The 25,858-nt window shown below is 38.1% G+C and overlaps 4 long non-coding RNA genes across 5 annotated transcripts in view; 3 read left to right on the top strand and 1 right to left on the bottom strand.

Annotated features, from left to right (window-relative positions):
• LOC118561816 overlaps window positions 1-3,469 on the top strand; it is a 60,955-nt gene extending 57,486 nt beyond the window's left edge. The window contains exons 2-6 of one of the 2 annotated variants that reach the window (XR_004930283.1): window positions 179-337; window positions 1,782-1,867; window positions 1,961-2,016; window positions 2,102-2,135; window positions 3,393-3,469. This is a non-coding gene — a long non-coding RNA (uncharacterized LOC118561816). The remainder of the gene's footprint in view (window positions 1-178; window positions 338-1,781; window positions 1,868-1,960; window positions 2,017-2,101; window positions 2,136-3,392) is intronic. The other variant, XR_004930284.1, reaches the window with a different exon arrangement.
• A 104-nt stretch (window positions 3,470-3,573) lies between these two features.
• Window positions 3,574-5,514, top strand: LOC118561817. Its single transcript, XR_004930285.1, has 3 exons — window positions 3,574-3,669; window positions 3,763-3,944; window positions 5,408-5,514. It is a non-coding gene; the product is annotated as an uncharacterized LOC118561817 (long non-coding RNA).
• A 6,728-nt stretch (window positions 5,515-12,242) lies between these two features.
• LOC118561822 lies at window positions 12,243-13,111 on the top strand. The gene is made up of 2 exons (XR_004930292.1): window positions 12,243-12,317; window positions 12,394-13,111. It is a non-coding gene; the product is annotated as an uncharacterized LOC118561822 (long non-coding RNA).
• The window catches only part of LOC118561820, an 83,732-nt gene continuing 70,471 nt past the window's right edge, over window positions 12,598-25,858 (bottom strand). The window contains exons 2-4 of the long non-coding RNA XR_004930290.1: window positions 13,823-14,563; window positions 13,212-13,430; window positions 12,598-12,942 (exon numbers count right to left, since the gene is read on the bottom strand). This is a non-coding gene — a long non-coding RNA (uncharacterized LOC118561820). The remainder of the gene's footprint in view (window positions 12,943-13,211; window positions 13,431-13,822; window positions 14,564-25,858) is intronic.

The raw sequence follows: 25,858 nt of genomic DNA, 5'->3' as shown, positions 1-25,858 counted from the left end.
TAGCAAAGCAATTATGCTAATCATGCCGCAAGAAAAAATATATAAATTACACACTCGTATAATTAAATATCTTTTTTGAGAATGACTCATTTCAGCGATTTAGTAGGCAATGTCTCCACTTTTAAAGTATTTATTTCCTCACGTATTTTGGAGAGTTAAAAAACAAATTTTCTTTCAGATGTACTGTCCATTTTGTGGAACTGCCGCCATAAATTCTGCAGACTTTTGTTGTCAATGTGGCAGAAACATAAAAGTTGTCCAAGATCATGTAAACAAAGCCCAAGATGAGAGGAACACTACCACTGCAACTCCCGATGTTCAACCAAACACAGCACAGGTAAACCGAAGCATGGGTTATTTATTTCAGCATGCTGAAGTGTTAGCATTTTAAACCATCTGTAGATGCAGGTACGATCATTGCAGTATTGATCGTACCTGCAATTAATAATTAATGCATTTAAATTATAACTAAAGTGCCAATCGTGTATTTCTTTATTACGAATTTCAGGTGTAGAGTGTTTCATGAACTTTAGAGCTATAAAAGAGAGGGAAAGAAAGACATTTTTTACCAAGAAGCATCAGAACAAAACACAGAAGGGAAATAAACTGAAGGTATGCCTTTAATTTAGTGCAAACACAAACTGGAAATTACATACTTCATCAAATAATTTAATTTGATTAATTAAATTTTGTCTCTCCCCAGATTAATGTTGGGCTTATGAGGATGCAGGGAGATTCCCTTAAGACAGTGAGAGGGAAGTTACTTCCAGTTGAGATTTACCCTGAGTGGGCATCGGAACAAGTGCTTGCTGCTGCTATGAAGAAGCAAAAGGATTTCAATATAGACCTGATAGATTGTGCCCATGTCTTGTTGTATCCTGATGCAAGGGAGGTTAAGAACATCCCAGGAACAGACATTCCTTTCACAGTGCAAAAGTACAAGGAGGCAATTGGAAAGCCTTACCAAAGAATTACACTTTACATTTGCCCTGTTGAGGAATTTGCAAAAAGCTGTAAGTGCTTTTGATCTACATTCCAAATAGTTTGAAGATCAATTTTGCTATAGTCTTATAGTTAAAATGGCAAAATTTCCTCCTATATCCAGAATTCTGTGCATGATTAATTCTAGCTATGATGTCATATATTTTATCTAAGGAAGCAAAAGGATTTTCCTCTTTACAAAACCTACCTCCCTTTTGTAAAGACTGATGTACAAACATACATTTTATTAATTGGAAAATTTAGCCTTGCAAAAGAAAATTTATTATTTATAGTACACATTTATAGTATATTTCTTTTCACTGGTTGTTGAAATGATAGTAACCATTTTCATTTGCTTAATATCAATGAACAAAACTGTGTGGTACATAGTAATAGACGACTTACTGTCTTCAAATTACTTCTAAAAGATAAATAGAAATCTGCTGCCCAGTGACACAGTTGGTGGCATTGTTGCCTTGCAGCAAGAAGGTGTTGGTTTCAATTCCTTGCCTGGAGTCTTTCTGTATGGAGTTTGCATGTTCTCCCTGTGGGTTCTGACCAGGTGCTCTGGGAAAAGGGTATAAGAAAATGGATGGATGGATGGATGGATGGATAAAGAAATCTGAATATACTGTGCTGCTAATTGTACAAAATTCTATTTGTACAACTGATACTAAACTTTTCTTGTTGTTTAACATGTATATGAAGTTATGAAAAATTCCTATGCAACTAAACAATTTGTGGAATTACATAAAAATAATAATTAAAATAAATGTCAAAATAATCATTGCTTTTTAAAGGTTTCAGTGGACAGAGTTCAAGTGATGATGACAGTGAAGTTCATGTAAGGTTGCCATCTCAAGATAGTCCACTATCTGACACTGTGGTCAGTCTGCATCTTTATGACATTTCTCCTGAATTGAATTACTTATACTTTCTTTTGATAAGATAAAACCTGTCTTTTATATGTTGTACATAGGTGTGGGATGGTCCAGATGAAGCAAGCACTCCAAGACTGGAGAAAATTTTGAATGGGTAAAATACAAATTACTTTTTGCTTCATATTTTGTTGCAGAAACTTTTATATCCACTTTATAGCTATGTTAATTTTTATTTTCAGGCCTTTTGGACACACAGAACAAGGGTCTGATCAGGTAAGATTGAACTCGATCCCTTTCACAGTTCAATATGTAAACATTACATACCATAAAGGATTTTCAAAAATTCACAAAGACAATCACCCAAGATGAGATACATGACATTGTGTTAGCTAAGTCTGTATGGTATTGCCACTACCACAACTGGAGTACTAATTTATGTTAAATTAGGATGGCGGAAACACCAAAGTCCAGGAGCATCCCATGTCCTCAGAGGGCCAGAACCACTTCTATCGATAGGTTGTGTGAGCACATGTCAACTTTTGCACATGTCAACACATTTACTGAAATGATTTATAGAAATTACACATAACATTTGGCATAAAGACTTACAAAAAATTCCATCACGGATAAATCCAAGAACTGTAACTAACTGAATTATTAATCTCAACTAAAATGTCTTCTTACATTTCCAAACTGAAAAAAGTAATTGAAAAAAAAGTTTTGCACCTGTCCAGTTAAAACAGCAACTGGTACATTTATGAGTGCATTTACTATCTCCACCCAACTGGCACACACATCACAGAGAACCAAGCACACCAATCCCTTTCACTTAGGCCCATCTGAACTCTATAAGGTAACTTGGCACACCTGTGCTCACAATGATCTCTTCAGACAAAGAGCCTCAGCTTCAAGCTTCCACAAAGACACTCTTGTAGGAAATGGACATTATATCATTTAATCTGCATTCAGAGACCAAAATTAGCCTTTGATTCAATGGGTTTTATGTGTTTGGAATGTAGTTTATTTGTTTGTTCATTCACTGTTACCTTAAAAGTAGATTGTTAACATTACCTGAAACATATTTAATTAGTTCATTGTGATCTGTAATTGATTTTGTTTAATTTGTTTGTTGGTTTTCAACCTGCTCTGTGACTCTCTTTGACTACTTATGTGAAGTCATGGTGGTCTTACACTGTCAATTGAAATAATCTAAAGACAAAAATAAAAGATAACTAAAAATTGTTGCTGAGATGAGTGGTTCCTGCTTTTCTTTGAGGGAAGCAAGCTTTTCCAAGTTTGGGCAGAAGCTGAGGTGGTTTAAAGAGCAAAAAACTTGACAGCACCATAACTTCTGGTTGTTCAATATTTTTTTTCTATCAAACTTTGAGTAGTTTGCAAGAATTACCCAAATATGCTGGTGTTAGCTGTCCTACTGCCAAGAATGACTGACAGTAGTCTATATGCCTTATCAGGGTTGAATTTAAATTATTTACCTAGTAAAGTATTTACTCTATTTCCTTTTCAATACAGCAACTACACAAATGTGTACGCACCAATAATTGTTGACAGCGACTCTGAGCCAGATGAATATCTGATGCAGTTCCCTGAGCAAAGGTATTAATTAGAAATTAGTTTTAGTCTAAATCCTTTTGTGCTTTTTGTATTTGAAATAATTGTACACTTCATGTTTTATAGTACAGACAACGTCCCAAGCGCGAGTTTCTAAGCCTTTTAATGAACTGCTTAAGGACTTGAAGAGTCTTTGATGGGCCAGAAGAAAGGAAATTTATCACTTTTGACAGTGAAGGTATTGCCGTTAAGGGCAATATTTCAGAGTTTTCTCATAAGAATGTGACAGCTGTTGTTGAATGTGGAATTAATGTGAACAAAATCTATGCAGCAGCCAAAAATGATGAATATTTCCTGGTTGGGAGGATGATTGCCACTTCTGTCGTTCATGGAGGTCCAGGTCCTCAATTCTTATCTGAGAAGCTCTACCAGCACCTCACAGGAACATCAACAAATACAGAAGGAAAGATAGAAGACATCACCGACAACACCATGAGGGCTTCTTTGATTGAGGTAGGATAGCATTATTGATGAAGCTTTACAAGTTGTTATAATCAAGCAAAAATTTTGTTATTCCATAACTTCATGTAACATTAAGATCATTTGTATTTTGTGTTTGACACGATTCTATTGTGCAGAATAAATCTGTGCTTTAATATGACAACATGTGCCTTTTAGAAAATATCAAACAAGTACCTACGCTACCTTCACTTATGAGAATGCTATATGCATAAAAAAGACAAGCCACTTTATTAGGTACATCTCGTTAGTACCGGTTTGTACGCCCATTTGCCTTCTGAACTGCTTTAATCCGTAGTGGCATGGATTCAACTAAATACTGGAAACATTCCTTAGATAGTCTGGTCCATCTTTACATGATGGCATCACATAGTTGCTGTAGATTTGTTGGCAGTACATCCATGATGCAAATCTCTCCTTCCACCACATCCCAAAGGTTTTCTATTGGATTGACATCTGGTGACTGTGGAGGCCATTCGAGTTCAGTGAACTCATTATGTTTAAGAAACCAGTCTGAGATGATTCATGCTTTCTGACATGGCAAGTTAACGTGCTGGAATTAGCCATCAGAAGATGAAAACACTGTGGTCATGAAGTATTTTGCTTGGCAAAATACTCAGGTAGGCTTTGGCGTTGACACGATGTTTGATCGGTACCAATGGGCCAAAGTGCACTCCATAGCACCACCCTGAATCGTGGAAATGTTGATACAATCCAGATGGATCCATACTTTCATGTTGTCACCAAATTCTGACCCTCCCATCCAAATGTCGTTGCTGAAATTGAGACTCATCAGACCAGGCAACGTTTTTCCAATCTTCTATTGTCCAATTTTGTTGATCCTGTGTGAATTGTTGCCTCAGCTTCCTGTTCTTAGCTGGCAGGAATGGCATCCGGTGGGGTCTTCTGCTGCTATATCACATCTGACTTAAGGTTTGACATGTTGTGTGTTCAGATGCTCTTCTCCATAACTCGGTTGTAACGAGTGGTTTCTTGAGTTATTGTTGCTGTTCTATGAGCTCAAATCTCTCCGGCCATTCTCCTCTGAACTCTGGCATCAGCAAGGCATTTGCGGCCACAGAACTGCTGCTCACTGGATATTTTGGTAACACTTTATTTGAAGGGGGTTGAATAAGACTGTCATGACACTTTCATTCATGTTCATGACATAACACCTGTCATGAACATGAATAAGCCTTCATGAATATTTATGACTGTTGTCATAAAGCGTCATTCGGTAAATTATGACACTTTTAATACAAAGTTGACATTATTCAAAATGTCTTTATGACAACTTGACATTAACCAATAAATCATTACTGTTTAAAATTTATTTTTAATATCATAAAGTTACTTAATTTTTAAAGTGCAATCAGTAATACTTTTATAACAAATTTATATCAGTAATGATTTCATAAATTTTCATTTATGTTTTTGGTTATTGTTCTCTACCATAGATATCCAGTGCAGGTACATTGACTGAACTACACCAGTCAGTTGAAAGACATGCAAGCATCTTGCAAACTGCTGGTTGCTTGCAGTTCCCTGTGACTGTTGATAACAAATTGAATGTGGTCTATTAAATATAAGGTCTCTCCCACCAAAGACTTTGTTAGTTAACGAATTGATTTCTGATAAACAGATTGATTTGTTTTGTCTCACAGAAACCTGGCTACAAGAGGACTACGTTAGTATAAATGAGTCAACTCCCTCCAATTATTCAAATTTCCACATTCCCAGATCTGTGGGAAGAGGAGGAGGAGTGGCAACCATCTTTCAGTCTGATTTATTAATTAGTCCCAGGCCAATTAATAACTACAGTTCTTTTGAACATTTAACCCTCAGTTTCCCTCATCCAAACAGCAAAGCAATAAAACCTCTTCTGTTTGTTGTTTTGTATCGTCCACCAGGCCCTTACACTCAGTTTTTAGATGAGTTGTCAGATTTCTTATCTGATTTGGTGTTAAATACTGATAAGGCTATTATAGTGGGTGATTTTAACATCCATGTTGACACAGAATGTGATAACCTTAGTGTAGCCTTTAAAACTATCCTAGATTCAATTGGTTTTGCTCAAAATGTGCATAAACCGACGCACTCTTGGCTCCATACTTTAGACCTTGTGCTGACATATGGCATTGATTGTGAAGAATTAACAGTATTTCCTCACAACCCTGTCCTATCTGATCATTTTTTAATAACATTTGAGTTTAATCTAACTGAGTTCTCCACCCCCAAAAGAGGGTTCCATTATAGTAGATCTTTATCGGATAATGCTGTATCAAAACTTAAAGAGTCTGTCCCCTTTTTAATATCCTCCGTATTGCAGAAATGCCCTGTAGATGGCAGCAATGTTGTTTCTTCCAATTCACAAATAGATGTCTTTGTAAACAATATGACTTCGTCATTGCGTTCTGCATTAGACAATGTAGCTCCCTTGAAAAAGAAGGTGATTATTCACAGGAAGCTGGCTCCTTGGTTTAATTCAGAGCTGCGTTCCTTGAAGCACAATGTTAGGAAATTGGAGAGAAAATGGCGCTCTACACACCAAGAGGAATCCTACTTAATCTGGAAGAACAGTCTATTGTTGTATAACAAGACCCTTCGCAGAGTTAGAGCAGCATATTTTTCATCATTAATTGAAGAGAATAAGAATAATCCTAGATTTCTCTTCAGTACAGTTGCCAAACTTACCCAGAGCCACAGCTCTGTTGATCCATCCATTCCCTTAGCTCTTAGCAGTAATGATTTTATGGGATTCTTCAGAAATAAAATTGATTCCATTAAAAATAAAATAATTGGCATCCTCCCAAGCATGATTACCTCATCCTCAGTAAGTGAGGCAGCATTGGAGGAATCCTTAGAACCTGCGCAGTGTCTGAACTGTTTAAAAGCAGTAGAGCTTTTTGAGCTATCTAAAATTTTAGCTTCATCTAAACCTTCTACCTGTATGTTAGACCCAATCCCAACCAAGTTGTTTAAGGAGGTATTCCCTCTGATCAGTGGTCCTATTTTAGACATGATTAATCTATCCTTGGTAAATGGATATGTACCACAGGCTTTTAAAGTAACTGTTATTAAACCTTTACTTAAGAAACCATCTCTTGATCAAGATGAGTTAGTAAATTACAGACCTATATCTAATCTTCTTTTCTTATCTAAAATTCTTGAGAAAGTAGTTGCTAATCAACTATGTGAACATTTACAAAGTAATGACCTACTTGAGGAGTTTCAGTCAGGCTTCAGAGCTCATCATAGCACTGAAACAGCTCTGGTGAAGGTCACCAATGATATTCTCATGGCCTCAGATAATGGACTTGTGTCTATACTTGTCCTGTTAGATCTCAGTGCTGCATTTGATACAGTTGATCACAATATTCTCCTACAAAGACTTGAGCATACTGTAGGGATTAAGGGAAAAGCATTAGGCTGGTTTAAATCTTATCTGTCGGACAGATTCCAGTTTGTTCATGTTAATGATAAATCTTCCTCAAACTCTAGGGTCACTTGTGGAGTACCACAGGGTTCAGTCCTTGGACCAATTCTATTTACTATATATATGCTTCCGATAGGCAAAATTATCAGACAGCATGGGATTAATTTCCACTGTTATGCTGATGACACTCAGCTATATTTATCCATAAATCCTGATGAATCCAATCAGTTACTTCGACTGCAGTCATGTCTTGATGACATCAAAAGCTGGATGACTTTAAATTTCCTGCATTTAAATTCTGACAAGACAGAAGTTGTAATCTTTGGGCCAGAGTCTTCAAAAAATAAAGTTCTTAATCAATCCCTTAATCTGGATGGCATTAACTTGGCCTCTGGTAATAAAGTTAAAAATCTTGGTGTTGTTTTCGACCAAGACATGTCATTTAAATCCCATATTAAACAGGTTTCCAGAGTTTCCTTTTTTCACCTCCGGAATATCGCCAAAATTAGAAACATTCTGTCCAGGAGTGATGCTGAAAAACTAGTCCATGCATTTGTTACTTCAAGGCTGGACTATTGTAATTCTTTACTATCAGGAAGTCCACAAAATGCAGTTCGAAGTCTTCAGCTGATTCAAAATGCTGCGGCAAGAGTTCTGATGAAAATCAACAAGAGGGATCATATGTCTCCAATTTTAGCTTCCCTTCATTGGCTTCCTGTTAAATCAAGAATAGAATTTAAAATTCTCCTTCTAACGTATAAAGCCCTTAATAATCAAGCTCCATCATATATCAGAGCTCTGATTACCCCGTATGTTCCTAACAGAGCACTTCGCTCTCAGACTGCAGGTCTGCTGGTGGTTCCTAGAGTCTCTAAAAGTAGAATGGGAGGCAGATCCTTTAGCTATCAGGCTCCTCTCCTGTGGAACCAACTCCCAGTTTTGGTCCGTGAGGCAGACACCCTATCTATTTTTAAGACTAATGTTAAAACTTTCCTTTTTGACAAAGCTTATAGTTAGAGTGGCTCATGCCCTGAGCTATCTCTATAGTTGTGCTGTGATAGGCCTAGGCTGCTGGAGGACATCAGGGTCTAATTTTCTCACTCTACTGATTTCTACTGTTCTTCAGTCTACTGTTCTCCAGTTTTGCATTGTATTACATTAATATGACTGTCGTCATTTCAGCTTTTAACTTTTTGCTCTCTCTCTTTTTCTTCATAGTAGGTACACCTGGTCTGGCGTTCTGTTAACTGTGACATCATCCAGAGAAGACGGCTCACCCGCTACTTCCATCTAATGTAGAACAGATTACTAGATCAGTGTGTGCTTCTGTGCTCTTTTGTTTCTCTTGTTGTGTCTCTGTTCTGTCTTCTGTAACCCCAGTCGGTCGAGGCAGATGACCGTTCATACTGAGCCCGGTTCTGCCGGAGGTTTTTCCTTCCCGTTAATGGGTGGTTTTTCTTCCCACTGTCGCTTCATGCTTGCTCAGTATGAGGGATTGCAGCAAAGCCATGTACAATGCAGATGACTCTTCCTGTGGCTCTACGCTTCCCCAGGAGTGAATGCTGCTTGTCGGGACTTTGATGCAATCAACTGGTTTCCTTATATAGGACATTTTTGACGAATCTGTATAATCTGACCCAATCTGTATAATATGATTGAACTTGACTTTGTAAAGTGCCTTGAGATGACATGTTTCATGATTTGGCGCTATATAAATAAAATTGAATTGAATTGAATTGAATTGAAAATTGTGAAGGAGTTCATTGATTGGTACATCATTTACCGCAACCATTTCTCTATTCAAAGGTAATGTTTCTCTTCCTTAACTTAAAAAATAACTATGCTAATTTAGTTACTATTTTGTTGCAGTTAAAACAAGCAAATGTACAATAGTGCAAGAATCAATCAATCAACAGCACCCAGCAGCCAAATAAGTAGGAGCCTTATTGATTGGACGGCTTAACTGGAGAAAATTAATGTTACTGTAGGTTAATTCACTGTGTACAGTGCATCAGTATGGAGGACCAAGTCTTCCATATCTAAAAATAAATACATAAATAAATAAATGCTCAATAAATAAATAAGCATACAATTAATTGCCACCAAATTAATAAATGTAGGTAGAAATTAAATTATACAGTGAGACATAAATGTATATATCTCTTTTAATTAGCTTATTTATTTATTCGCCTTTGTAATAATTACCTTATTTATTTATGGTGCGTTATAATCTTCAACTTTATTTATTAATTACTTATATTTTTTAAGTATTTATTTATGTGCATGTTATAATATTTTTGTCTGTTTTATTCTTCCTTTGTATTTTTTTACCCTATATATTTCTGTGATGCTATTTATTTCTGCCTCTCGTTTTTACATTTCTGCCTGTCCTTTTTACATTTCTGTATGCATTTCTGCCTCATTATGCAAATGAGGAGGGGCTGTGTCTTAAGGGCTCAACTTCTTCCCATTGGTTGGTTAGCATTTTACTGCATCGGTCAAATCTACATGGCTTTTCCCCGCACTAAAGCATTGTTAGTAATGTCAAACTCAGCAGGCAGACGTTCCGTGTCCGACCTCTTAAGGAAAGCTGCTAATAGACTGGAAGAATTAGAACGCTGTACATTTGGGATCTGAATGTTTTTCTGTGGTTTCAGATTCGGCTTTTCCAGATCAATAACTCATAGGCGGATGATTTATTCTACAAAACAGACACCTCTCCGCAACCACAGCAAGGCAGACAGTGAGCTACAACCATAGTTTCCTCAAAACGAGTCTCCCATCGCGCTGGATGAATTACATTGGACCCTATGCAGAGCTCGCTTGATAAGAAAATACTGTAGTTGATTATAAAAGTCCCGTTGACTCCACGGAGTCAACAGGATCTAGCTCATGGTTGATCCGGTTGAGGGACTCCGATTTCGGCCAGCATCTCTCAGCTGCTCCCTCCTCCCACACGCGGTGGTGCATTTAGAGACCGTCAAAAAATTTTTGAACCAAGCACTCTTGAGAAACAAAAGTCAATAAATTCCGTATTTTGTGACCACCTATGACAAAACTAATATAAAATCATGCCACTAAATAACATCTGTAAGGCACCCTTGTTTTTATTCCATTTTAAGCTATTTTAAATTTTTAAGATTTATTCAAAGACAATAGTTGGCTGAAGTAGTAGAACAATTTCACAAAGAATTTGAGTGAGTGGATCACATGACCTGGAAGCTATTGAAGAAAAGTCCCAATTTTTGTCTTGAAAATTAAAAATAGCTTAAAAATGAATAAAAACAAGTGTGCCTTTCAGATTTTATCTATTGGCATCAATCTATATTAGTTTATCTTTGCTGGTCACAAGATAATACATTTATTGATTTTTATTTCTTAAGAGAGCTTGGTTCAAAAGTTTTTTGACGCTCCCTAACTGCACCACCGCGTGTGGGAGGAGGGAGCAGCTGAGAGACTCTGGCCGAAATCGGAGTCCCTCAATCGGATTAACCATGAGCTAGATCCCGCTGACTTCGTCGAGGTTGAATGTCCAATATACAAATTCAAACCAACTTCACTGCGGTGCTGGATCATGCGTAAAGACGCAGCATGAACCCCAAGTGTTGCAGCTGAGGGGAAAATGTTGGATCGGCTTGATGAAACTCCGCCTCCTTCACAAATTAGACCAACATGGATAGAATAATGATAATCTGTAGTGCTTTTTATTGCCTGGATGTGAATCTGATAATTCATATTGTGCCTTTTATAATCAACTACAGAATTTCCTTATCAAGCGAGCTCTGCATAGGGTCCAATGTAATTCACCCAGCGCGATGGGAGACTCGTTTTGAGGAAACTATGGTTGTAGCTCACTGTCTGCCTTGCTGTGGTTGCGGAGAGGTGTCTGTTTTGTAGAATAAATCATCCGCCTATGAGTTATTGATCTGGAAAAGCCGAATCTGAAACCACAGAAAAACATTCAGATCCCAAATGTACAGCATTCTAATTCTTCCAGTCTATTAGCAGCTTTCCTTAAGAGGTCGGACACTGAACGTCTGCCTGCTGAGTTTGACATTATTAAACAATGCTTTAGTGCGGGGAAAAGCCATGTAGATTTGACCGATGCAGTAAAATGCTAACCAACCAATGGGAAGAAGTTGAGCCCTTAAGACACAGCCCCTCCTCATTTGCATAATGAGGCAGAAATGCATACAGAAATGTAAAAAGGACAGGCAGAAATGTAAAAACGACAGGCAGAAATAAATAGCATCACAGAAATATATAGGGTAAAAAAATACAAAGGAAGAATAAAACAGACAAAAATATTATAACATGCACATAAATAAATACTTAAAAAATATAAGTAATTAATAAATAAAGTTGAAGATTATAACGCACAATAAATAAATAAGGTAATTATTACAAAGGGGAATAAATAAATAAGCTAATTAAAAGAGATATATACATTTATGTCTCACTGTATAATTTAATTTCTACCTACATTTATTAATTTGGTGGCAATTAATTGTATGCTTATTTATTTATTGAGCATTTATTTATTTATGTATTTATTTTTAGATATGGAAGACTTGGTCCTCCATACATCAGCAATATTACCTATGCTAAATAAAAATAATAAAAAAAGATTAGACATATTAATGTTCTTTGTGTTACTGAAAAATATCAGCTCTTTTGATAATAATTAAGGTGATTTCTGTTTCAAACTTTTTATAGATTCAAGGACGGCCTTTCAACACTGAACTTCCAGAATACTTTGGAGCGGCATGCTTCCGTCTTCAGGCCATTTATGTGTGCAAGAGTGGAACAGCTGACATCCAAAATATTGGAGGAAATATTTGAGGTTCAGCTCAGTAAAAAGGGTAGCAGCAGACGACATGAGGAAACAAGAGTGCTAGGATTCTGGAGAGACTTTCTCCTTGACACAGAAGGTGGACTTTAAGATTTATTGCTATATTCTGGTGTTATTGTAATATCTGATACATAAACTCATTGCTTCTTTTCTAGAACAAAAAATGGGTCTCTCTCTCCAGGACGTCCTGATGTTTGCCACCGGCTTGAACACACTACCTCCATCTTCAATTCTGCCACCACCAAAACTGATCTTTCAGGCCACTTCTCGTTTTCCTGTCAGTAGCACCTGCTCCAACACTATCAAAATACCAATGTCCAAGACGTATCATCAGTTTAAAGAAGACATGGACTTTGGGATTCAAAACTCCCCTGGGTTTGGGCTTTATTAAGATCAAATGCATAACAACAAAACAAAATGCTAACTATTTAACTTGTCAAACCTGTTCAGTTATGACACTGTTAAGTGTTTGTGTGCGACCTTCAAAGTTGGATTCTTGTTTGTTTATAAGTCCACCATGTTTTTCAGTTTGATATAGTTTTCGACACATGATTCCCAACTCTGTGGATGTGCTAGGCCACACTGTCTCTGGAGGTTCTCAAAATGTGTCTGAAGGTGTTCATCTCTACATTGAATGTTGTTAGTCTCTGTCACAAACCAATTGCTCCTGGGAGACTGGGAAACCACAGTCTGTTCCACCAAACCTAGGAATAGAAGAAGCACAGTAAACATTTAGTTATATTTACATTTCTTCACTAAACTGTTACTGCTGTGACTATTGTTGTAACCTGTCTAAATGATTAATTGTATTTAAATTTACATTTTAGAAATTGTCATCTGAAATTGTTAGAATAAAAAGTGACATACTGTTAACACATTGTTCATTATTTTTGTTTTGGCAAATTATTTTTTTAGAGTTCCCAAAGAGGTTTTAAATTAACCAGATGTTTAAGACAAAAACAACAAAAATTACATGTGAGGTAGATGATACATCACATCTGGTTTACCAGATGGACAGCAAGATTGTTTAACAGGTCTTATGGTATGTTTATTCCACCTGTCCTTGCATTCATCAAGATCTCTCTGTAGCAGATCCATGAAGACAAACCGCACAAGGCATGTGTGCTCATGACTTCCATTGAAGAGATGTCTTTCCTTCAAATCGTTCATGAGATCCATCCAGAACTGAGATCTACAATAAACCAAAATTATAAGATAATATCAGCAGAAAGTAGTAGGACTAGTTTCTATGTCATGAAAATTTTTAAATATATGTTAACCTACAAAGTTAAATATAATGTAACCAGATATCAACTGTTATACTTTAAATGTTGAGCTTCTGATTCATCCATTTCAAATGTTACACTATAAAATTAAGTTGTATATAGCACAAAAACATAACGGTCATTAAGAGATATGCAAGTACTTAATTTCTTTTGACAAAGTAGAGGTAATCGAGTGAAATGTTGCATTAAAATTTTGAAATGTTTGCTTATCCAAGAAGACTACTAAATTTATTCACCTTTTCAAGGTCTACTACTTGGTATTTATACAAAAATTACAATAAACTGTTGACAAACTCACCTTTGTTTTCTGAAATATGACCACCAGCTTTCGATGCGTTGGTTGGCTGTTGAGGAGCCATACATATGGCTGGCAGCCCCAGCAAAATCATCAGTGTGTGATGACCTTAATGTACAATGCATTGCCACCATTGTTCCATTTTCAGTGCCACAGTCTGTGCGGAGGCGCATTGGTATCTTCCCAAATTCTGAGACACATTGCACATAGTTTTGAGCAATGACTCCAGAATCATTATTGCTGGCTTGACACACTAACCATAGCACCTTCCGAGAATACCCATCTATGCAACCACTTATTGCCAAGCCATAGGGCTTTAGTTTGTCATAACCATCTGCATGTCAGACATAGTTTGGGCCACAAGAACTATAAACTCTTCTTATAAATCTTCGTCTTGCACGCAGTTGTACTCCTGAGGGGTCAAGTTCTGCCATCAATGCCATGACATCGTCTCTTCTGACAGTCAGACAATACTTCTGTCGGAGTGTCTGCCACATCAAGTGATAACCATAATGCTGGCCTGGTCCCTTTAGCTCTTCTTCAATAGCAGCACGTACCAAGTGAGGCGGTGTGTAACTTCTTTTTCTAAAGAGTGATAATTTTTTAATTTGCTCTTTAAGGAGCGAAGGCTCATTTCAACATTGTGAAGGTTTCCCAAGAAATCCAAAATTTCTGAATGACTATAGCCATCATGGAAATACTTTCTAATCAGGTCATCTTCTGAGAGGGTGTCCAGCTCAGATCCTGTGAAACAAAATAGAGCAGAATATCTTTTTACTGCCCAACACCAGGGAAATTAAGTTGGCACAGTAAAAATGTTACACAATTCAAACAATCACAAAAACATACACAAAATACTAAGGGTTGTGTGTGTGTGTGTGTGTGTGTGTGTGTGTGTGTGAGTGTGTGTAGGTGTGTGTGTGAGTGCTGTTGTAACCATTAATCTCCCGTTCAGTTCAACCTTATAAGCGGAGATACATACATGATATTACTATAATTAAAGAACTTGCAATTAATTATTTGCAACGTTCAAGCTTTTCACAAGTGGTGGAGAAAAATAAAAAATAAATGTAACTTAGTGAATTTCCAAAAAAAAGTAATCACTAATCTACTTTTTCAAGTAGTAATAAGTAATCGATTAAAGTTAATTTTTACAAGTAACTATGCCATCACTGCTTACCAGTGTCTTGAGCTTGTGCCAAGATCTGCACATTCTTCCCACATGAAAAACAGAAAACTTGAATTGTTCCTAGATTTTGTCCACAGAAACAGCAAAACATGGCCACCTAAAATTCAATTCAATTCAATTCAATTTTATTTATATAGCACCAAATCATGAAACATGTCATCTCAAGGCACTTTACAAAGTCAAGTTCAATCATATTATACAGATTGGGTCAGATTATACAGATTGGTCAAAAATGTCCTATATAAGGAAACCAGTTGATTGCATCAAAGTCCCGACAAGCAGCATTCACTCCTGGGGAACCGTAGAGCCACAGGAAGAGTCATCTGCATTGTACATGGCTTTGCTGCAATCCCTCATACTGAGCAAGCATGAAGCGACAGTGGGAAGAAAAACCACCCATTAACGGGAAAAAAAAACCTCCGGCAGAACCGGGCTCAGTATGAACGGTCATCTGCCTCGACCGACTGGGGTTACAGAAGACAGAACAGAGACACAACAAGAGAAACAAAAAAGCACAGAAGCACACATTGATCTAGTAATCTGTTCTACATTAGATGGTAGTAGCGGGTGAGCCGTCTTCTCTGGATGATGTCACAGTTAACAGAACGCCAGACCAGGTGTACCTACTATGAAGAGAAAAGAGAGAGAACAGAAAGTTAAAGCAGAAATGACAACACATAATGCATAATTGAAGAACAGTAGAACTCAATATAGTGAGAAAATTAGATCCTGATATACTCCAGTAACCTAAGCCTATAGCAGTAAAACTATAAAGGTAGCTGAGAGTAACATGAGTCACTAGTTATAATTTTTGTCAAAAAGAAAAGTTTTAAGCCTAGTCTTAAAAGTAGACAGGGTGTCTGCCTCACGGACCAAAACTGGGAGTTGGTTCCACAGAAGAGGAGCCTGATAGCTAAAGGATCTGCCTCCCATTCTACTTTTAGAGACTCTAGGAACCACCAGCAGACCTGCGGTCTGAGAGCGAAGTGCTCTGTTAGGAACATACGGGGTAATCAGAGCTCTGATATATGATGGAGCTTGATTATTAAGGGCTTTATACGTTAGAAGAAGAATTTTAAATTCTATTCTTGATTTAACAGGAAGCCAATGAAGGGAAGCTAAAATTGGAGAAATATGATCCCTCTTGTTGATTTTCATCAGAACTCTTGCTGCAGCATTTTGGATCAGCTGAAGGCTTTGAACTGCATTTTGTGGACTTCCTGATAGTAAAGAATTACAATAGTCCAGCCTTGAAGTAACAAATGCATGGACCAGTTTTTCAGCATCACTCCTGGACAGAATGTTTCTAATTTTGGCGATATTCCGGAGGTGAAAAAAGGAAACTCTGGAAACCTGTTTAATATGGGATTTAAATGACATGTCTTGGTCAAAAATAACACCAAGATTTTTTACTTTATTACCAGAGGCCAGATTAATGCCACCCAGATTAAGTGATTGGTTAAGAAGTTTATTTTTTGAGGACTCTGGCCCAAAGATTAAAACTTCGGTCTTGTCAGAATTTAGATGCAGGAAATTTAAAGTCATCCAGCTTTTGATGTCATCAAGACATGACTGCAGTCGAAGTAATTGATTGGATTCATCAGGATTTATGGATAAATATAGCTGAGTATCATCAGCATAACAGTGGAAATTAATCCCATGCTGTCTGATAATTTTGCCTATCGGAAGCATATATATAGTAAAGAGAATTGGTCCAAAGACTGAACCCTGTGGTACTCCACAGGTGACCCTAGAGTTTGAGGAAGATTTATTATTAACATGAACAAATTGGAATCTGTCTGACAGATAAGATTTAAACCAGCCTAATGCTTTCCCCTTAATCCCTACAGTATGTTCAAGTCTTTGTAGGAGAATATTGTGATCAACTGTATCAAACGCAGCACTGAGATCTAACAGGACAAGTATAGACACAAGTCCATTATCTGAGGCCATGAGAATATCATTAGTGACCTTCACCAGAGCTGTTTCAGTGCTATGATGAGCTCTGAAGCCTGACTGAAACTCCTCAAGTAGGTCATTACTTTGTAAATGTTCACAAAGTTGATTAGCAACTACTTTCTCAAGAATTTTAGATAAGAAAAGAAGATTAGATATAGGTCTGTAATTTACTAACTAAAAAAGGTAAATGGTATGCACATAGGTCCTCTTGTGACAGATAGGTGATAATATTATAAAAGACGGCGTATCTGAAAAGAAATATAGTAATACGCACCTTTACTTTCTTTCAAATTTCTTTCTCTGAATCTTGCATCTGGTCCCATAGAAATGAATACTATTTTCTTTGACTCCCCCTAGTGGTCTGGAGCACTTCCGTTTTCAACACTTTTTGTTTGCTGCATTTCATTCGGGGGTGTCTTTTTTTTGTTTGCGTCTCTCTTTTTGTTTGCTGCATTTCATTCGGGGGTGTCTTCTTTTTTGTTTGCGTCTCTCTTTTTGTTTGCTGCATTTCATTCGGGGGTGTCTTCTTTTTTGTTTGCGTCTCTCTTTTTGTTTGCTGCATTTCATTCGGGGGTGTCTTCTTTTTTGTTTGCTGCATTTTATTTGCTTTTTGTTTGCCGCATTTAATTTGTGCGCATGTCTTTTTTTTGTTTGCATGTTTTCTCTTTTGCTGTGCATTTGCACCTGTCGGCCACCGTAAAAGATAGACATGGTATTAGGCATTAATAAAAAATTTACATTTCAATAAAGTCATAAGTTTTAGTGTTTGTTTTATCACTCTCTCTCACACACATCTAATTCTGAGCTTTCACACCAACAATAAATTCTTTGAATATTTTTGCTTGCTGTTTATGTCCATATTCATACAGTTTAAGCTTGGAAAAAGGTTTTAAATCTCCAGGTCATTCCAGTCTTACACTTTGCTTGCAACTGGGCAGGAGCTTAATACCCTGAATGAGAATGTTTAGGAACTGTTCAGTAACTCCAGGTCCTTCGTTTGGCAACGTGATTCAGCCTTAGTTTGTCAAATACAGAGAAAACAAATTAATAAGCATTAAAGTACGGTTTATGGGTTGAGTTTCTGCAATGTTATCAGCATGTTAAAAGCTCATCTTCAGAACCAATTTCTGCTCAAAATGGTGATCTGCACCAAGTAATCTACTTTCAGCAGTTATCACCGGTTATTGCACCGTAAACTGCAGAAAATATGTGCAGAGTTGCTCTCTCTGCCTTTACTACCGTCGGCTCCTATGGCGGAGGGATATTTCAGCTGGATACACTCCAGTTTAGTGAAGGCAGGTCTCTTAATAACCGCTGTTTCGTCACTTATTTTAGAGCCCAAATAAGCGATTTCACTTTCAGAAACGTGCCCAAAAAACTTATAAAATTTACAAGCGCCTTTAGAATAAAATAAGCCCAAAGTCGCATGAAATGAACAGTATGTGCAACAGTGAGCGCGGATCTGTTTCGCTACAGTCTCTAGCTCTCTTGAAACCACGGAATGCGCCGAGGGTAAAAGAAACCTCAGTCTGGAGAGCGCGGTGGGGAAAAACATTAGGGAATGGTGTGTGTGTTTTGACGCGCGATTAACGGCGACAAAAAAAAAATGTCGGCATTGTGGTCTTAAGCGTTAAAACTGACAGCCCTAATTTATATACATTTTTAAATTCAGACCAGAGGGGGGGGGGATGTTCCCCCCCCCCAGGGATAAAACATGAATGACCAGAGGGGGGGGGGACGTCACAAGCAGAGGGGGGGTAAATCCCCCCCATCCTCCCCGGCAAATCGCACCCAGTATATATATATATATATATATATATATATATATATATATATATATATATATATATATATATATATATATACTGTATTCTTTAAAGTACATATACTGGGTTTTTTCAAGGTCTTAATTACATTTTCTGCTGTGTGGGCTCCAGTAACTTATGATAGATAATATCTACTTTGAAAGTTAACATGAACTGCTGCTGAAAATGACCACTCTTATCTACCTGGATGTTCTCTGGAGGACTGAAATTCCTCAGTCAGTGTTAGATATTTATACCAGCCTGGTCCTGCATATCTCTTAAACCCCGGTTTAAGATTTGGCAATGAATGACAACACATTGATCAAGAGGTAAGCATTGTAACATGCATATTTAATTCATTAGGAATTCCGAATGGAGACATAGTATTACGTTACCATTTGTTGTATTCAGTACAAGCTGACCTCATGGCAATGTAGGATTTTGTCTGATTTTTCACAACCCTGAACACATTTTTAAAAGTCTGCCTTCCCTCCCATGTCTTTCAGGAGGAGGGATGATCTGTTCGAACAAAGACACTTTTTTGACCTACCCCCCCTGTAATAAAACTTCATGTGTTATTCTACCCAGCAACAGGGAGAGACAGTCAACACTCTGCATTCCTCAGCAACATCATCAGTGACGTCAGTCTGTGGGTCTGGGTCTGTCGGGATAATGAGAGACGTTTTGTCTCCTCTCTCCGGTGAGGAGGGATTGTAACTTTTTAAATGACACTACACGTCATACAAGAGAGGCAGCTGAAGTATATGTAAACAGAATGTTGAAAGTATAGGAAAAACAGACGGGATCTTATCAGCCACGCTGCAGAAGCTGTTCAAACAGGCGATGATAAAAGGCCAAACAAGGGATGTTAAAGAGGACATGGACAGAGTGGTTGCGAGTGATACTATGAATTTAGTCTCAGACATCATTGACTGCATTGCTCCAGTTAAAGTGAAAGTTCTTTCCTGGAAGAAAAAATCTCCTTGGAGAAATGCTCCAGCAGTTAGAGGTGAAAAAAGGGAGTGTTGAAAAGCTGAACGCAGATGGAGAAAGAACAGACTGCAGGTTCACTATGACATCTATAAAGAGAGACTTTACAGATATGACTTACAATTGAAAAATGCAAGAGAATCTTTCTTCTCTGAGATCATTAAGAAAAACATTAATAATGCTTGTGTCTTTTTTGCCACAGTCGACAGGTTAACAAACCCTCCTGTGTCCGTGGCTTCCGAACTCCACTCCACTCCACCAGGGCCTGCAATGAATTTGCTAACTTCTTTACTGAGAAAATCCTAAAATTTAGAAGATCAGCTTGTACTTCCATATCAACACCAGAACCAAAGCTGTATCCAGCAGGAACCTATCCTGACAAAATGTCCCAATTCAGCCAAATAAACCACAAAAGCTTAGAGCAGATCATTCAGTAGCTAAGTTCCTCCTCCTGCTGCCTTGATGTTCTCCCCACAGCTTTCTTTAAGAAAGTTTTGCCTGTCATAGCGTCTGACTCAGATAATAAACACGTCCCTTCTGTCAGGTGTGTTCCCCCAGTCCCTAAAAACAGCAATTATCAAACCACTGTTAAAAAAGAACAATTTAGACAAACTACTACTCCAGAACTACAGGCCCATCTAAAACTTCCCCTTTATCAGTAAGATTATTGTGGAAGAACCACCATGCTGGTTCTATTGGATCTCAGTGCAGCATTTGATACTGTCGATCACTCCATTCTGTTAGAACGCCTAGAGAACTGGGTCGGCCTCTCTAGTACAGCTCTCAACTAGTTTAAATTCTACTTGAAGGACAGCGACTTTTTTGTATCAGTAGGTGACTTTACATCAAAAATGACAAAAATAACATGTGGGGTTCCCCAAGGGTCCATCCTGGGTCCCCTCCTTTTCAATATCTACATGCCTCCCCTTGCTCAGATCATAAAAAACAACAACATCAGCTACCATATCACACAGCTTTACATCACCATGTCACCAGGTGACAATAAACCAGTTCAGGCACTGAGTAAATGCCTAGAAGAAATCAATGCCTGGATGTGCCACAATTTTCTTCAATTGAATGAAAACACAACAGAAGTAATAATATTTGGACAAATAGAGGACAGATCTAAGGTTAGCACACAGCTTCAGTCGCTTCAGCTAAAAATCACTGATCAGGCCCGAAACCTGGGTGTAGAGATGGACTCAGACCTGTAACTCCAAAAGCATCTAAAGACAATAACAAGGTTGGCTTTCTATCACCTGAAGAACATTTCCAGGATTAAAGAACTAATGTCTAAGATCAGTTTGTGGAGCCCCCTCCTCCAGATGTCCCGTATCAGATGTACAAGAGGTTTCCAGAGGTAACGCTCCCCAGCAGAGGTACGAACCGGTTTAGAAATACCGAAAGGAGGAATTTTAGAGGCCCTAATAACTGGCAGGCAACAATGTCTTTTTGTGGTGGAATTGTGGTCAGCCAGGACATTTTGAAAGGGACTGCCCTACTTTTTCCTGGGGCTCTGGGCAGCCGCACCAAACCACGCCCCCGCCTCAACGAATGCAGGCACCACTAAATTCACCCCCAAACCCCCAACAACCATCATATGGACATCAGCCTCCCAACTGCAATCAAATGCCACAATACTAGCGGGGCTGGGGTTCCATGCCAGAGGTAGATTTAGAGGAATTTCCGGCTTCAGTTTTAGACATTTTGATTCAAGGAGAGAAATATCCTTTTATGCTTGACACTGGGACAAGTTACAGTGCTGTAACTTTGAACTTCCGACCTTTGACAGATTCATTAAAGTAATGGGATTTTCCGGTAACAGCCAGAAATGTTATTTTTCAAAACCAGTTGAATGTGTGCTTCCTTTTGACGAATCCGGCATGTCTTTTTTTTTTTTGCACGAGTTTCTTATTGAAAACCAGTGTCCTCTGAACATGCACTCATAGCAGTTCTACGGGCCACTGTGGTTTGCCCTTTCTCTTACACTGATGTAATTTTCCCAAACGGCAGGATTTTTAGAACTCAGAACTCTAACGCAAATCAGATGAACCAGGCTCTGGTTTTTGAAGAACAAAATGCTTGTGTGTGGTGGGGAAATGTTCAGCATTCTACAAACAATTCTCTGTCAGAAGTTGCAAAACGCTAGAATGTTTGGATAACTTCTCTCCGCCCCTATTCTCCGCCAAAAGACCCCTTTCATGCTACACTGAACTACGTACGATCCCCAGAACAGGTGTTTGACATTGACAGATATCAGGACACGTGGGAAATGGTGCTAAAACTTTGCAGGACAAGTACCACTCAGGTGAACCTCAGCTGTGGTTGTGTTGGTGCAACATTTATACAGGGCTGCAAGGGGTCGCCGCTGCAGCTGAATTACCAGAGGAGTTGCAGATGCTGTATCAGCTATCTCCAGACATGCATCCCCATTTCATTGAGCAAACACACAAACTCCCTGAGCGTTCACTTGACCTCTGTGAGCAACATCACATGAGTAGAATGAGGGTACATTATGCCTGTCCAAAACCTGAGGTTATATCAAGCTACTTGGTTTAATAAAAGAATCAAGTTACAGCAATAATTTCTTTTAGGTTATTTTGTTTAGAAAAAACTGATTTAGCCCGATTACATAAAAAAGACAAAATTCTTGGATTTTTTTTAAAGAGCTGTATAGCTTATTTTTATTTCAGAGTATGGGTCCTACTAAGGAAGAACTGAGAGATGTGCACATCTTTCAGAGTTCCAATCTTATTTCCATTAAATTATTTCCATTTTCTGCAGTGAGATTTAGCTCAAGCATGTGGTGTTGTGAAGCCTCTCTTCTATCAGTCTGCTCCAGGGCAGCTGTGGCTACTAACATAGCTCACCACCGTCAGGGTGTGAATGGGTGAATGATTGACCAATGTAAAGCACTTTGGGGTCGTCAGATGATTTATTTCAATTTTCTCTGCCACACATCGCTTTTCTAATACGAGGGAACACTCTCTGATAGGAACACTCTCTGATTTACAACATGGGGGTGGAAAACAAACATGGGAGCCAGCTTTGTTGCGGCCTTATCTGGGAGAACCATTTGTTCTCCCTGTCTAAGGTTAAATACAACAGAACCTTCCTGAAAGCAAACTCTTAAAACAAACCAAATACCTGTAACTTCATAGAAATAAAATGATTACATTTACATTTCCCCAACACTCTCAGTTCTGAACAATTTCTTTGTGCTGCTCCTTTTTTTTTTACATACCAACAACTGCTTTTTAATAACATAGGAGACGCAGAAAATCTTTCAGAGGCAGCTGTATGTTGCGCTGTCAGAAATGTTACTGTTGCACTCAGACTATATGAGAGAAATGATGCAGTCAACTTAAAGTGGCTGAGGTGAATCCAGGAAGTTCTTTCAGCGATCTTCACAGCTGTTGGCATGGTCAGGAGCACTTGGTAGGGTCCTTCCCACCTTTGGCTCACCCAGTCCTTCCTTCTGATGATTTTGATGAACACCCAGTCTCCTGGTCTCACTGCTTGTGGATCCTGTGGAGACAAAGGTTCTCCTGGCAGTAAATTTGCATTGAACACTTTTTTTAGACTGCATCATTTCTCTCATATAGTCTGCTAGAGTTTTTCCTTCCTCCGTGGGGTCTGTTTTGCGGTAATTTATATGGTCTGCCACGTATTATTTCAAACGGAATCAAACCACTGCTCGTTGGAGCTTTGCTCATGTACAGTTTTAAAAAGTCCAGACATTCTGGCCATGGCCTCTTTGTTTCTTCCATGAATTTAAATGTCCCATTTGTCCTTTTCACAAGTTCTGCACTTTGTGGCACGGTGTGTTTCTTTAAGGTTATCTGTAACCTGCTTGCCATTTGCTGAATCACCTGATTCAGAAAATGTGGACCATTTTCACTGTCAATTTTCTGTGGGATGCTAAACCTTTGCATCTAGCTTTAGCTACTGTCAGTGCATCTGTGTGCTTTGCTGGAACTATTTCAACCCATTTTGAAAATGCATCGATCATTACCAAACAGTATTTGTAAGGGCCACTTTTTCAGTTCATTAAAATCCATATGCATCACTTTAAAAGGTTCCTTTAGTTCTGGAAACCTTCACTGTTCTGATCTAATATTAACCTGAGGGTAATTTTTAACACAGATCTTACAGGCTTTACAAAAAATATTTTTTTTTGTATGAATTAAATCCTATAAATTAAATCCATATGTTGCTGTATTATAGTTATCCCTCCCTTTTTGAGACATGGCAATTGCCCATGGCTCAAAAGAGCTGCTGCTTGGAATAAGCTTTTAGGGAGAACTGCTTTGTTACAAACTATAGAATTCTTCTGATTCATTGTTGCTACATTTTTTACCCATATGTGTTTTTCTACAGTTGGCGCTGTTTGTCTAATTAACAACACTAGAACAATGATTTGCTCTGTTTTTTGCTCTAGGTAAATATTAGAAAGACCAAATTGTAATACATCTACTACATGGGGGTCTAGTGGTTGAATGAAACCAGACCACTTCAGCTGAACTTTCTACAGCCATAGTAGTTGCACAAACTGCTAGCAGACATGGGGGTAGTGCTGCTGCTTAAAGGTATACTATGCAACCGGGGTTGATTTTCCAGCGAGGCTCTCCCCAGAGGGCGAAAGTAAAAGTGCACTGTCATAAAGATGCTCAGCTGTTCTGGTTTCTCCGTCAAGCCAGGCGCGGTTGTTTTGAGCTTAGCAGACAGGCGAACGCAACGAAAAGTGGAAAAAACGGCAGTACAAACAATGACTAACACAGTGAAAGTATGAACATCAAGCCTCCCGCAGTGCTATCTTGGCGAGGCGGCCGCCTTTGTTCGACCTGAAATGACTCATTTAATCATCCAAAACGGTATGGAACACATTAATTAACTGAAAAATGTTGCATAGTATGCCTTTAAGGTTTGAGGTTATCACCACGGGGCTGTAAACAACACAGAAGTCGAAAAACTAGAGGTAAGACAGTTGCTGAGATAAGTTTTACTTTTAGCTCTGTGAATTGCTGCTCTACTTTTAAGGTCCACTGGATTGTCCCTGACATGGCCATCGGCATGTCATGAATAAGATTTAAGAGAAGCTAAGTTTTCTCTACATAATGTGGAATTCAAGCTCTTCACTAATTACACAATCCTAAAAAAGACATCACTTGTTTTTTAGGCTCACTTACTATAGCAATTATTCACTTTCTGTATCTTTTTACCTTCTTCTGAGATAACATGGCCTATAACAGACTCCTTTCTGCACCCACTGTATTTTATCTTTGCTAACTTTGTTTCCCATTTTAGCCAAAATGATGTAGCAGCTGTTTTAAATGCAATTAGAAGGCCATCTATGTACATTAATACTTTACTTCCATGCTTTGGATTAAAGCTCTTTAAGCATGTTAAAATGGCCTGGATGAAAATTGTAGAACGGTCTACAAATCCCTGTGGCAGGCGTGTCTACATATATTTTTTCTCTTCCTTGAAAGTAAAAACTGAGAATCTGGACATGGTCTAATTATTCCTGCATCCAATGAAATGTTTATAAATGTCATTATACCCTCCTGTTCTTCATATTTTAGCCCGTACTGTTTTATCTGCAGCCTGTACTTTAATTTAGGAACTATTTTAACCGGTTCTACAGTTGTCAATAATCCTACATCAGTTGGCCCTGTAGACCACAAAGCATTTGGAACACCTTTTAAATAATTCTCATTGGATTCTGATAGCAAAGAATGTTGGATTATTTTGTCTCATGCCAAATCTTGGACACGGGTTCTGCATCGAGCAGAACTTTGTAAGGCTGTTTTCATAGTTCTGTACTAGGGCTATAAAGCCAGCCTGTTTTGTGTCGACACTGCTGAAAATCAGACGGTCTTTCTGCAGCTTTTAAGCTGTGTCTCTCCACTGATCTTTAACTGGTCTTAAACAATGACAAAAAAGGTTCCCATGGTAAGCCATACAATTTTTTCATCTGTGTAGAAAGCATAACAGTAACTGCTGCAAATTAACTCCCATCCGTATATATATTTTGTGTAGCGACAATCGTAGTTTCCTGTTTGAGAAACTGTTTTTCAAACTTTTCATCTGGGG

The sequence above is a fragment of the Fundulus heteroclitus genome, unplaced genomic scaffold (genome assembly GCF_011125445.2).
Source record: "Fundulus heteroclitus isolate FHET01 unplaced genomic scaffold, MU-UCD_Fhet_4.1 scaffold_73, whole genome shotgun sequence".
In the NCBI taxonomy this organism is placed as follows: Eukaryota; Metazoa; Chordata; class Actinopteri; order Cyprinodontiformes; family Fundulidae; genus Fundulus; species Fundulus heteroclitus.
Note: the sequence above shows the minus strand (reverse complement) of the source record. Positions and strands in the feature narration are given on the sequence as shown.